At 50.8% G+C, this 14,004-nt stretch overlaps 1 long non-coding RNA gene across 4 annotated transcripts; it reads right to left on the bottom strand.

Annotated features, from left to right (window-relative positions):
• On the bottom strand, positions 1-6,572 carry LOC115940007 (uncharacterized). 4 transcript variants are annotated; one of them, XR_014148065.1, is made up of 4 exons: positions 6,317-6,572; positions 5,694-5,802; positions 5,434-5,518; positions 1-5,125 (listed from the first exon to the last, which is right to left on the bottom strand). It is a non-coding gene; the product is annotated as an uncharacterized LOC115940007 (long non-coding RNA). The 4 variants fall into 4 exon arrangements; XR_014148066.1 differs by having other exon boundaries at positions 5,634-5,802; XR_004074787.2 differs by having other exon boundaries at positions 1-5,518.
• Between the last annotated feature and the right edge of the window lie 7,432 nt (positions 6,573-14,004).

Below are 14,004 nucleotides of genomic sequence, written 5' to 3' on the forward strand. Positions count from 1 at the left end.
AAAGATAAATCAGGTTTAATGATAGAAATAAAGCAAAGCCTGGACAGAAGGTTCAGTGCAAATGTGTTGTGCAAACAGCTCATTTGGGTCAGTTCTCCTGTCCAACTTGTCAGGATGTGAGCCGAGTCTCCTAATCATGAAAAAGCGTATGTGGAAGATTCTAAACGTTACACACAGGTGCGGACACACGCAGACACCCTCTGAGAGGCAAACCTCTCTCTAGAACCATGACACTCAGTGCGAGCACCACACGAGCACAGAACTTGGCAGTAAGGGTTTAGGACTTTCACAGCAAAGCGAACAGAGTCATTTAATATCTGTTGGATCTAATAATTGAGAAAGTCGGCTTGTATTTTGGATGTCTATTTTATTTCACTAAAAATGTGATCGCAGACAGAAAGAAATAGGATCCTTAACTGCAGATCATTGGAGAAGCAAAGAAAATATGTAAAATAATGGACTGATCTATGGAAGCGATAGTTTGTGGAAAATCGGCCTGATCACGATTTCACTTCGAACACAACCGTGGTTAGGTTGCTCTGCCTCAAACGGAGGAACGGAGATGGGGCCAAGCTCCCCGTGCTGGAGTGAATGCTTTCTTCACGACGTTCTGTTGCTCCTCCCTCCTGAAGGCTCAGCCCAAAGCCACGGAGACTACATCCGAGGAGCAGAAGCCCCAGGAACTAGTCAGGGAATATTGCCCTCCCACTGCCCCGTGCTGACTTGCCCCCTGGGATTTCCACGTGGAGCCTGGTGGGACTTTGGAGGGTGTCCCTTGGGGAAGGTGGAGTCTATTTTGCACGTCAAAGGAAGAGAGGAGCCAGTGTGATCAGGAGGGGAGATTATGTTGCACTGCTGTATTTATTCCTAGTGTTCACTGCCTGTCCTTCCCGGCCTGTCCCGAGGGACAACTGCCCCCACCCTGTGGCATCAGGCTGGGGCTGGGCCAGCAGGTGCTCGAGAACTGTCAAGAGCCGTCACGTGGTTTTTCCATGGACCTTTCCCCTCTAACCAGAGGGAAAACCCTAAGAATGGGTCCTGGGTGAGGAGGGGCCCTGACAGGAAGCCTGGCCTGGAGCTGACATGACATAGAAGCCACAGGATGGGGTTGGGGTGGGGGGGTCGTCAGCACAGCACAAGCATACCCAGCTGAAACCCTCCACCCCGGGAAGAAAGGTCTAATTCTCTTTGCTGTTGCTGTTTGGAGATGTATTCACACTGAACCCACTAAAAACAAGAAGGCAAACATTGTGCCACATTTTGGCCTGTATTGTGATGTAGGAACGAGAAGAAAATGAAAGCCTGTGGTCTGGTGAGGTCCGAGAGGTGGGGCTCATCGTTCCAGCCAGACGGCGCTGGGCCCAGCCTCTCCTGCGGGGGAATCGGTCTGCTTGCCGATAAAGCACAGCCTGGGAAGTCACACCGCAGAAACGACGTAGCGTCAGGAGCCCACGCAGGAAGAGCCCTGGACTGAGGATGAGCAGGTGAAACCGGGCAGAAGGAGCTGAAGGCTGAGCTGGGCAAGAGTCAGGCGCTTCAGTCCGCCAGGTAGGCCAAGGTGGGCGCGAGCGGCGGGGGTCGGCCGGAGGTGAGGGAGTTGTGTGCAGGGCACCCAGGTCTCCCTGGAACAGAGCGCCTGGATGCCACTCTGCCTCCACCTCTGCAGAGAGAAGGGGGGTAGGCAGACGCGGCTCGTGTGGCTGGAGGGCCAGGTGGCTGGATGTGGCTCCCACCGTGTCCTGGCTCAATGTCAGAGGTACAGACACGGGTTGTCCCACGTTCGAAGAGTTCACATGCACACAGAAACCATATAACCTAGTACGTGCCATCATGAGCATCGCTGGAAGATCCCTGGAGGCGTGGAGGTAGTAGGTCCTGGCCGCAGTGTGCTCAGAGACTGGACGTCACCCTCGAGGGCGACAACAAGGAGAAGGAGGAAGAGAGCAGGGAGGGACAAGGACAAGGATTCCGGACTGCGCCCTCAAAGCTTCGGCTCATTGAGAGGAATCCCAGAGGCCCACAACACATGTCACGTGTCAATTTCTGGATCTGCCACCGAGGACCGTGGGCTCCGAGTCTGCAGTGAGGGACTGAGGCTCTCAGCTGGCCGGTGAATCTGGCTGCCTGGAACCAGACTCCCCACGCAGTCCTGCAGTTCTCTCTATGAGCAGGAAGGACAAGATGCTGTAGAGGGTTCCCTGATGGCTGGATGTCCGGGTGACTCCCCGAAGGGTCAACACAGCTGCAGTTTGATGGGAATGAGGGGGACCAGAAGGCTCCTGAACCCTCTTACTAAGGAACAGCTTCTTCTGCAGGTAGGAGGCACTTTGTGACGAAGGTGAGTTAGTCCTAGTCCTTGTGCCAAAGGTGCCCTTGCATGGATGCATGGTTCTTGGACTGTGCCTAGGCCCCCTGGGGAGCTCGTGGGACACATTCCTGACCCCACACCAAGGATTTGCCATCAACTCTGGCTGCACGTGAGGAACACCAGGGAGTGTTATTAAAAACACCTAAGTCAGAGGCCCCACTCCTGGACCATCTGATTTACTTGGTCAGGGCGGGACCCCCCTCAGGGTTTTCAAAGCTCACATGCAAGGCTGAGACCCACCTGTGTAGGGTGGGATGGGCACGGGCAGGCCTGGGAGCCGTCCGAAGCACAAGGGTGAGACCCTGGAGGGAGGAAGGATGAATTTGGTAGCTAAGTGAGCAGAGGATCGCCAGGGCTTTCTTACCCACAGGAAAGCAGCAGGAAGAAGTGGTCCAGGACCAGCGCTGGGCCCCCGGTTTAGACAGTGAGGGGCCGGCAACACAACGTTGCTCATGACAAAGGTGGGGTGGGTTTGTGGGCAAGAGTGGGAGTGGCGTTTATGCCCTCATAGGCCCCTGGTCCTGGCGTGCCCTCGCACAACCTCACGCCTGGCCGAGGATCTCCCATCCTCCCCGAGAGCCTCGGAACGCATCTCTTCTCTGAGAACAGAATCAGCTGTGGCACACGGGGCCTAGTTACCCCCCGGAACCTCACTTCCAGGGTCCAAAGCCGGCCTCTCTCCCCCGTTCAAGGGTGAATTCCAGCAGGACCAGGACGAGTCTGACTCTTCTTCCGTCACTGGGTCCCAGCTCAGCATCTGGCGTACGGGGGCATCTGTGTGTGTCTGTCACACGGTGGGAAGACATTGCTTCCCGTTTCAAGGGTCTTGGGATGTAAGAGTGGGGAAGTCCCAAGGACGGTTCGAAGCTAGGTTTAAACCGTGTGGTAGTGCACAGAAGAGGAAGTGATAGACGTGCTTCCTGGCGTCCCCGCAGCAGGTGCTCAGAAGGGACAGGTGGGCGGAGGAGGGGAGACTGAGCGGGCCCTGGAGGACCCAGTCGGTGGAGCAGAAGGAGAAGAGCTGCTCCGGCCGGGAATATCGTGAGCAGAGGCAGGACAGAAGGAGAGGAGGCCGAGTGCTCGCTGGGACCAGGACGGCTGAGGGTCACTGGCAGGCGGGACGGGCCAGGGGCTCCAGGGAACAGAAGGAAGGTCAGCTCGGGCATGGCCTGGGGTAGCAAAAGGGCCCCTGTGCTGTTGTTGGAGCTTGTCGAGCAAGGCCCCAGGAGCTTCCTTCCCCTGGCACGCGCAGTGGCCTCCAGCTCTCCTGGCCTGTGGTCACCAGCAGCAAAGTGCTTGGCAGGACCAGCCCCGCGGGGCCGGCTATGGCCCATACGCTCGGGACTGCACCACTCTGCTCCCTGGGCCTGGAAACGCCACGTGGTCTTGCCTCTGTCTCCATCAGAGAAGGGCCTTCTCCCCACGGCCTCCCGGATTGGGTCTAGAGTGGCAGGAACACAGGCTGGGGCCAGGTGACCCCTTCCCTGCCATCCTCACCAGAGAAACCGCACTCTCTCTTGACCCCAGCTGCAGTCTGAGGTCTCCTGCCCTTGCACAGGGCTGACCCCTGCTCGGGGCCTCTGAGGGAGCTCAGCGACTTCCCTGGCCCCATCTTGTGGTGCCTTCCAGGCGGTGGTATAGCCGATTCTATTCTGGCCGCGGCCTCCCTGCCCATCCCTGGTTTCTGGCTGCCCACCTCACACACACACACACACACGGCTCCCATGGGAGCCGGCAGGGGCCCCGCTGGTAGAGTCCCAAGCTCCCCGAAGGCTCTGTCCCCAGCCCACAGCGGTCAGGAAATATTCGCATCCCTTACCCCAGCTCTGCAATACCTGCTCTTCAGTCCACCTGGGGCCCAAGAGCCACTGAGCCTCACCCTTGGGTTTTCAGGCAGGAGCCAGGCGGGGCCGGGCACCTACCCAGGGGAGCTCGGGAGGCCCCCTCCCCAAACTTAGGATCAGACCCAGCTCCGTCGTGGAGCTCCAACAACAGGACACCAACAACCACCCCCAAACGAACCTCCCAGTCACCACCTCACTGAGCCTGGGAACTTCGTCTTGGGTGGGAGATCAAGAACCATGAGATGGTGCTCAGCCATCTTCTTGGACAGTTCCCTCTCCAGAAGAGGATACCTACGGTCTCTGGGGGCCTTGGTTGGGACTTTATAACTGCCAGCTCACAGGCCAAGCTGCAGGCTCCCTGGGCACTCTGCATATGTGACCGGCGGCCCCAGAGATCCTGAGGGTCTGCACATACTCACACACAGACATTTCAGGTCAGAGGAAGGGGCCATTTGGCTTGGGGATGGTGGTTCCAGGCCCCCATCCTCAGGAGCACCCACAATCTCCCAGAGAGGGCTGGGGGCCCAGCATCACTGCGGGGAAGAAGCGGTAAGAGGGTTAGAACTGAAAGGGGCTAGGGGTCCTCTAGTCTTCCACAGATGACAAAACTGACCCAAGTTCACAGTTAGTGACACTCAGGTCACCGGGGCCACATCTGACAAGGGCCAATTCTAGAATGCCAAAGACAGCAGATACTGCTCTAGGGTGTTCTTTTCTCTTCTCCCCCAACTTTTACACCGCTCCCCACCCTTCATTCTCACCTAACACCTGCTAAGCTCTGGACACTTCTCGCCAGCTTGGGAGGGTTGTCGCCAAAGCTCCATGGGAGCGCTGGGTTTCTCAGTTTGAGTAGGACGTTCAGAGGTGTCGCATGATTACATTCGGGGTTTTACAAACCCACAAGTTGTAACAGCTGTAATTGTATTAAATAAACACGGAGATTTTGTCTCGTTCAGCCCAACAGCTTGGGAAGCAGAAACCATCAGCTGCATCATCAAGCCTTAGGTCTCTGGACCAGTAAGTACCACATCCCCTGCCACGGCCAGCCCCGTGCGGCCCAAGCACTCACTGACTCCTGAGTCACCCTGGACTCCATACACCTGTTTCCCAGCCCAAATCTGATCTGATGAGAGACCAGTCATGAAGATAGTCCTGAATAAATGAAGAGGGAAAGCAAGGTGGGAACTCAGTTCCTCTGTTGCCGGGTAGCCGCCATCTGACCTGTTGGTGAGAGTGGCCTGGTGCACAGCAACCCAGGAGAGAAGGCCATGTGCTCTTTCCACGTGGCCTAGAAGAGGCTCGTCACCTGTTGTGGAGACAGAGGGCCAAATCAGGACGGGTGTCTGCTGAGGACAACTTCTGCCGAGTGTGAGAGAGCACACCTGCAGGGCAATGGTCCCAGCGGAAGCCACCTGTCCCACCTTCCTCGCTGCAATCCACACTGGGACCACGGCAGATGGGAGGGCGGCCCGCACACTCACGTTTTCCTCTGCAGACATGGTTCGTCGTGGGCAGTCTCCTGGAAGAGAGGGCAGGGGCCCCAGAAAGTCTGATGTGCAATTTTACTTGATTGCTGCCTCTTCTTCAGCCCTGCCAGGAAAACATTTATGAATAGCGCGTCTGCCTTTGATGATGACGGAGCTGGAGTGGTCCTCAAGGGAAGCCCTAGAGAGCGGGAGGGCCCCGCAGGGTCTTCTCTGGTGCTCCTCCAGCAGTGGGGGTGGGTCCCTCATGGTCACAAGGCCTGGCCTGTGGCCTTGGAGCCCAATGGGACCAACTGTCCAGACCTGGGGCTCCACCTCCAGCACGGTCTCCTGGCAAGATGAGAGGAGCGTGGGAAAGCAGGAGGCCCCATGGCCGTGTCTACACAGTCCCCACCACGGTGTCATTTGACCCTGTACCTCCAGGCTGGTGGCCAAAAAGTAGAGGAGCCAGATGCCTCCCCTGCATGTCTGACTCGGACATTTGTCCACACCCTGGCGCTCTCCAGGGACTGCTGCCTGCCCGGCTCTGGATTCCAGTGACCTCACGTGTGCATGGAATCAGGAAGCCATCGCCTTGGGACCCCTGGCTACATACCCTTAAGGGCTCATCCCATCCATACCCCGAACCATCCGGAGACAACTTGGCTCTGTCTGGTTCCGTAAAGTGTGGGGTGCTGTCCCTCGCATCTTGGAGAAGGTTCACGTTCAGGAAAGCCAAGAGGCCGCTCCCGCCGTTAGTCACGCCAGGAATTCACATTTCTCCAGAACTCCTTCCAGCCCTCCATCACAGGGAAGATGTGATGCTCTCTTGGGACCTATATTTGCAAGGTTTCTCTCCTAAATGACAAGGAGGAAAGAAACAGAATTCACAAGTATTTTAAGTTGCTGTGCTTGTGGTATATTTAAATAATCGGTCCGTGCAGCTGGGGTGCAGGAAGTAAGTTTTTAGTCACAGGTTCCTGACTCTGACCACAGAGCTGTGTTTTGGCTTCATTTTGTTATTAACTATCCAGGGACAGCCAGGGTCCAACACAGAAGAGCTCTTAACTCAGCTGAGAAGGAAAAAAACCATTTAATGGTGCTGCCATTTAAAAGCCATTTTAATAACAAAAAAAAAAAAAAACCTCTACATTATCAGCAAGAGTATATAAGAATGTAATAAATTTCCTTTCTTCCTGAGGCTTTGTCATGAAAATTGGAGGGGTATCACAATCCACTCTCATTGCTAGCTTTATTCTTGCAAAATAAATAGAAAACATCCAAAAGACAGCAAACAATGTAATGTTTGTTTTTCCCCAGTGGTATTTTACATAAAGTGGCTTTACAGGCCTGACAGGCAATTTTAGGCGATTTTAATCTCCACTAATTCCCTCGAGAAACAATCAGGCCAGCGTCCAGCCTGAGCCAGCCCCGGAGCCCAGGTGGCCTCACAGTGAGCCTGGTCCTCCCAGCATCCCTGCTCCACTGCCCCAGTGGTCTTTGTCTCTACTCGCCCCACCAACCCAGCCTTGACTCCCCTCGCCATGAGCCCCATGCTCTGGCACAGCTCCTGCTGGCCGGGTCCCTGGTCTGGGCACGTCAGGCCTGGGACTCACTGTGGTCCCGTGTCTCCAGCCGTTGTCACAACAGAAGCCAGCCGCCCTGGTGACTGACACATGCTTGGTGCCCTGTGCCTCCTCAGCCATTCTCCTTCACTGTTGTTAAGACACTGTTCATTGTCTCCTTCACCAGGTGGCTGTTGTTCTACTCAATAGCCACCTGGTGGGGGTGGGGGTCGGGTTGATCGCTGGTGGTCCTTGCCACGTAATTTTTTCTTGCTCTGTTTTAGGTTGGATTCCTTCCTCCCAGAAAGCTCTGAGGTTTTGGATCCTCGATCTATCTTGGAAACTACTAGGCACTCAGGAGTACCCTATGTGGGTGCTGCATGCAGTGGGATACATAGAATTACACTAAATATATAGGCTGATAAACACCTAATTAGGCTAACTAACTATGGAAACAGGAGTCATCCTCTGTGTTTATTTTTCAGTCAAGTTACATCATTTCCAACTTTCGGTGCTTTCACAGGTCCAAATCCTGGACTGGGAGGGTGCGAGGGGTGGCCTGGGCATCCTGGGGATGGGGAAGCTGTGAGAGAGCCCAATCCATGTTGGGGGCCATGTCCCAGTGATAAGGAAATGCAACTGGAGTTCCTTCCTTTTGCCTATAATGTGTCTACTCCACCTGGAGGGTTACCAAAACCCAAGTTCAGCTGCCCATCTACTGAAAGGCCAATATTCAACAGAGAACTGCTGCACAACCACCCCTGGGTACCAAGGAACCAGAACTCCTGGCACAACCTGGGAGCACTGAGATAACTCTGTAGCTGACCTCATCGGTCTGCACGTGGTCAAGAAATGTCACAACCCACTGCGCTCCCTTATCCGATCAAACCCCTTTACACATCCCTGCACCAGGCAGAAAACCAGGAGTTGGCCTTTGGACAAGTCTTCCTTCTCCCCAGGTGACCAGCCTCTTGAATAAAGCTCATATTCCTTTCCAATCAAAACTTGACTCTTCTTTCTGCAAAGGAGAGCGGGGTCTACAGATGCACAAAGTGAGGTCAGTTAAGTCATGTGTGTAACCTTAAAAAAGGAAAACTTTTTGCCAACAAATTGCTGGGCTGATCAGAAAGCCCCGGCAGCTTCAAACAGACTTCTGGCCTCTGTGGCCTGGGGACCTTCTGGTCCTTCATTTCCCCAAGGTCAGTGGCCTGCAAATCTCAAAGAAAGGAAATTAGTTTGGTGACAGATCAAGGGCCTTAGGTCAGCAAGCACGGAGTGTGTTACCTTGAACAAGTTAAGCCGTAAGACCAGCTGGACTGCTACAAATCCCCACTGTCGATTTCCTCATTCCGTAACCATGGATTAGGGGCTGTCTTCTGTAGGTCTGTCTTCTGTAGCTACTTCCTGCTGATCAGGATGACAAAGGGATTTTGGAGTGGAAGACTTTTATGGAGTGGGAGAATCTTGTTTCTGGCATTTGCACTGAGGGGGAAAGTAAGGGCAACTCCAAGCCATTACCAATAGCATGAGCTCTGGCTTGACAAATGTAAAAAGTCAAACAACAACCAAAGAGAAGGAGAACAAGAAATACAGTAATGCTTAATAGGGTATATTTCCATTTGGAAGGTATTGAATTTACCCAACTGCTAAAAAAAACTTACAGCAAGGGCATCTATAGCTGTGATATGTTTGCCCAAATTTTTCATGACTTCAGTTACTTTTTTCATGACTTCAGTTACATTTTTCAGGTAATTTGGAACATACACAGCACTCTGTTTTAATGAGAGTCCAAGTTCCTCTGTGACCTGCAGTCAAGACACCAAGGGCCATTCAGTTTTGGAAAGGCACCTTGCAAATTTGTGGGTGACTGAGTGTCAGATTTGGTTAAAGGTGGCCACTGTATGCTTGGCTTAAAGCCTCTACTCGCAGTTTTACATCAACAGAGGTGGTTCCTAGGACAAATACGGCAAAGGGATAAAACCACCAAGAGTCCCTCTTTGCCTGATGTGTAACCTTAACAATATCCTAATTCTGAGGAATCTCTGGCAAGTGGGAGAAGACCTGTCTGGATATGCGCACCCCCAAGTACATCCTCTATCCAGTGACAAGGGAAGTGGGACCATCTACTATTTCTACAAGTCTAAACCCATGGAGTGGGGAACACTCACTCTAGCTTTTAAGGAGTGATTTTGTCATCCTGGCCACATTGAATTGGTCAAGGTGAGAGTTGAGTTCAAATAATCATATGCCACAGGATCCTGTTATTATCCCCACAGAATAAAAAGCATGAGGATTGTCTATACGTGTGCTATTGTGACAATTTCTCTGAAGTTTACTTCAAGTTGTCTAGCTTAGGCAAACAACAAACACTCAAAGATAATCAGGACTAGAATTTAATATCCACAAAGATGTGTTATTGAAACATTATTTTTCTCTCTAAAATCACCCTCATTTTCGAAGAGGGCCAAATCAAGACTAATTCATTTGAAAAACAAGTCCAATTCTAACAAAGTTTGCCTAATTATTTAAATAAGCTCAGTAAGAATAGTGATAAATCATATAGATTCTTTCAAACTTGCTTTGCTGGAACTTTTCATAGGGAATCTCTGGATTGAACTTTTAATAGGCTCTCAAGGCCAGAAGCCAAGCCAAATACTTGGAATCAGACACACCTGAAATACCTGTAGATTCCTGTTCTTGAGGTCCCCAAAGTATCCTGAGTTTTCCTGTGCCAGCCAGGAAGTGACATTCTTTACTCACCTGGTAGGGCTGCTGGGAACTCTGTAAGCAAGGTATCAGGCCAACATTTCCAAGGGGCTCTTTTGGCTTCATGCTCTATAAAGTCAACTTAGTTCCTTAAAGCTGTCTGGTCATATCCAGCAGTATTCTGTCACAAAATCAGAATCTTATAGAACTTAGGAAATGATCATAATTGCCGTGAAAGAAAGAATATTAATTGAGAGCTTCTGAATTTTGAAGGGTTCTGGTAGGGAGAAAAGTTGAATGTTTCAGTTTGTTCACAAAAGAATATTTTATCATATTTCTATGAAGTCATAGATATCTTAAGAGAAAGTTTTCTTAAATCTGGAAGAGCAAACATTAGAGAACCAGCAGTGTTTCAAACAAAAGTCAAAACAACTATCATCATCTTCCTCAATTCACTTGGTCCCATGTTACTAATTCTTGTTCTGTTTGAATGCAATTTTTCATTAACTCTGGAAATTTTTACTCAGCATAGTTTTATGATCTTAAAGATATCAGAAACCTGTATTTGTCAAAAGTTCTTTTCATGAATCTCCTTGAAGACAAAACACATTTTGCAAGACCATTAGAACACTGACTATAAGTGACAAAAGACTCAGAAATGGCCATGGTTAAAGAGCGAGCTCATTCTAATGCAGGTGACAAGGAAATCTGGTTGTTTCTGTGACACACAACATTTCAATAATTCAAGTAATGACCTTACACCAGGACATGCTAACACTTTAGGAATTTCATGTAATTTCTGAAACAGTCATAGCATTTACCCATACAATACCACCCAATGATTATCATCTTTGGTTTGACAATGCTTCCCATGGAATTTAACATCCCAAATAAACAAGTTCAATTAGGCAAAAAGATGTCATTTAGCATTTGAATCTTGGGAATTTTGTTTAAAAAGACCTCAGAAAGGAGGTGAGGATGCTCTGACTGCCTTTCTTTAAATCAATCAATCAATCCTCAAAAAGTTATAAAGCACAAGCCTAAATGGGATTACAGATCATTACAAAACTTAAAACTTAATTATTTATTAACCAAGGTGGCAGTAAGAGATTCCAAAGGCAAATACATAGCGTTATATGGTTGTCGGTAAAACTTATCTCCTGTAAGGGGTGCCTGGGTGGCTCAGTCGTTAAGCGTCTGCCTTCGGCTCAGGTCATGGTCCCAGGGTCCTGAGATCGAGCCCCGCATTGGGCTCCCTGCTCAGCGGGAAGCCTGCTTCTCCCTCTCCCACTCCCCCTGCTTGTGTTCCCTCTCTCGCTGTGTCTCTCTGTCAAATAAATAAATAAAATCTTTAAAAAAAAAAAAAACTTATCTCCTGTAATATTGAGATGTCTTAGCTCTCTTTAGTAATCAAAAACCCAATAAAGACAAAACATAGAAACTTTGTTTTTTCTGGGCAAAGAAAATAAAAAACCTTGTTTAAGTTTCTTATCAAGTGCAAACCAACAGTCCAAGAAAACTTTGTCTTTCTAACAGAGAGAAAAGCAGAATTTCAGTCTTAGACCAGTGTACTTTTAAAATCCATTCCCTTCAGGTGCACCTGGGTGGCTCAGTCAGTGAAGTGTCCCACTCTTGGTCTCAGCTCAGGTCATGATCTCAGGGGCGTGATCTCTATTTCAGTTAAACTAACAACCTTGAATTAGCTTTCATACCCAATATGCTGCACTTGTGGCCGTTTGTTCCCCACTGTCGATTTTATTTGGGGTACCTGTGGAGAAATCTGGTGGTTTAAGTCCAGGGGAGCCCTGGGACCCTTCATGCTGATTTGGGAGCTGCCTCAGTTTGAACCCCACAAGGAAGTGGCCCAACAGCCTGAGTGCTTCCTGCTCCTCAATAGTGAGGGTAAGAGGACCAGGAGCCAATGGTGCCAGGGGCACCGAGGATGGCATAGGAGCCCGTTACCCAAGCCGCACCCACAGTGGTGCAGAAACAGGAGGGGGAGGGGGAGGCAGAGGGGGCAGGGGTGCTGTTGGCAAGGCTGCAGGTGGCTCTAAAGTCTGGACTAGGGGGCGCCTGGGGGGCTCGGTCGGTTAAGCGCCCGACTCTTGATTTCGGCTCAGGCCATGATCTCGGGGTCCTGGGATTGAGCCCACATCAGGCTCCGCACTCAGTGGGGAGTCTGCTTGAGGATTCTTTCTCTCTCTCTCCCTCTGCCCCTCTCCCCCTTAAATAAATAAATAAATCTTGAAAAATATAAAGTCTGGACTAACATTCCATTATCTCTGTCTCCTATCTCCCTTCCTGCAGAACAGGCTTTTCCTCTGATTGCTTTTCAGCTCTTTGCACTATTTATTTAAGATGTGTCCTAAAATCAGTCAATCAATCAATCAATAAAAACCTGTCCTAATGGACCTTCTTTGGGAACATAAGGAGTATTCCCCATCTTCCTGGGTGAAAGTTCAGAAGGAACACTGAGGAAACAACATTGTAACTAGATGCAGCCGTTAGCATGTTCTTCCCCCGAAGTGGGGGCGGGGGGGGGGGCTTCCCAGTAGACAGAGGCCAGTGGTGTTACAATTAAAAAAAAAAGCATCCTTTTCTTAGTCCCTAGCTTTTGGTTATATTCTTTCCACTTATTCAAAATATGGCCCAATGGGCTGTTTGGGAGGACAGAAATAGAACTTCCCATCATACACAAACTTAACACAACACACCCCACACGTACACCAAAACAGATCCGCTCCAAATTCCAAACACAAAGACCATGACTCAAGGCCTTAGTTTCTCCACAAAGCCATGCCTGAGCCCCCAGAGCTTCACAAATGGGAAACGTGTGTAGGCATGGACACGCCAGGTCCAGGAGCTCATCAGCTTCCCCAAAGGCTCCTTTCATTTCCACTCAAACCAAAAAGTGAAACTGGCAGTTGGTGTTGGTCGGGAATCAGCAGGGAGTTTCCCCGAGACAAAAGCAGTCTCCTTGGCTGCAGGGTCGGGCCCCCCAGGCTCCCTTCCAAGGCCAACCAACCTGGGGCAGCTGGTCCCCCATGACCTAGGATGACTAGCCTGGAAGTGAAGAGAAAGCCCCAGCATGCTGTGGGGCCGAATGGCTTGTCTGCCTGGCTCACAGAATTTGTTACAGAAACCCATGTTCTGTTGCCCAGCCCTCTCCAAAGGCCAATATTCAAGAGCCCAGGTTTGACTGGAAAGGAATATGAGCTTCATTCAGGAGGCTGGGCACCTAGGGAGAAGGAAGACTCTTGTCCAAAGGCCAACTCCTGGTTTTCTGCCTGGTGCAGGGATGTGTAAAGGGGTTTGATCGGATAAGGGAATGCAGCGGGCTGTGACATTTCTTGACCACGTGCAGACTGATGAGGTCAGCTACAGAGTTATCTCAGTGCTCTGAGGTTGTGCAAGAATTTCTGGTTCCTTGGTGCCCTGGGGTGGTTGTGTTCTTTTGTAAAGGAGGGTAAGGTCCAGAGATGTGCAAAGGGAGGTCAGTAAAGTCATGTGTGTGACCTTAAAAAAGAAAAACATTTTCAGGGGCACCTGGGTGGCTCAGTCGGTGAAGTGTCTGACTCTTGATGTCAGCTCAAGTCTTGATCTCAGGGTCATGAGTTCAAGCCCCGCGTTGGGCTTCACGCTGGGTGGGGAGCCTACTTAAAAACAAGAGAAAACAAACAACCAAACAAAACAAAGAAAAACATTTTGCTAACAGATGGCTGGGCTGATCAGAAAGCCCCGGCAGCTTCAAACAGACTTCTGGCCTCTGTGGCCTGGGGACGTTCTCGACCTTCATTTCCCCAAGGCCAGTGGCCTGCAAATCTCAAAGAAAGGAAATTAGTTTGGTGACCGATCAAGGGCCTTAGGTCAGCAAGCAAGGAGTGTGTTACCTTGAACAAGTTAACCCTTCAGACCAGCTGTCCCAGCGGGTCAGCAGTTAAACTCACGGGAGGCAGAGGTCCTGACTTATTCCGCCACAGGCCTCGTCTGCCCAGCTCTCAGGGGCCCTAGCGAGCGTGGAGTGCTCTCCTGATGGAATAAAACTAAAGCAACTTGGA

This window comes from Leptonychotes weddellii, chromosome 8, assembly GCF_054177405.1.
Source record: "Leptonychotes weddellii isolate Sample4059 chromosome 8, ASM5417740v2, whole genome shotgun sequence".
NCBI lineage: Eukaryota > Metazoa > Chordata > Mammalia > Carnivora > Phocidae > Leptonychotes > Leptonychotes weddellii.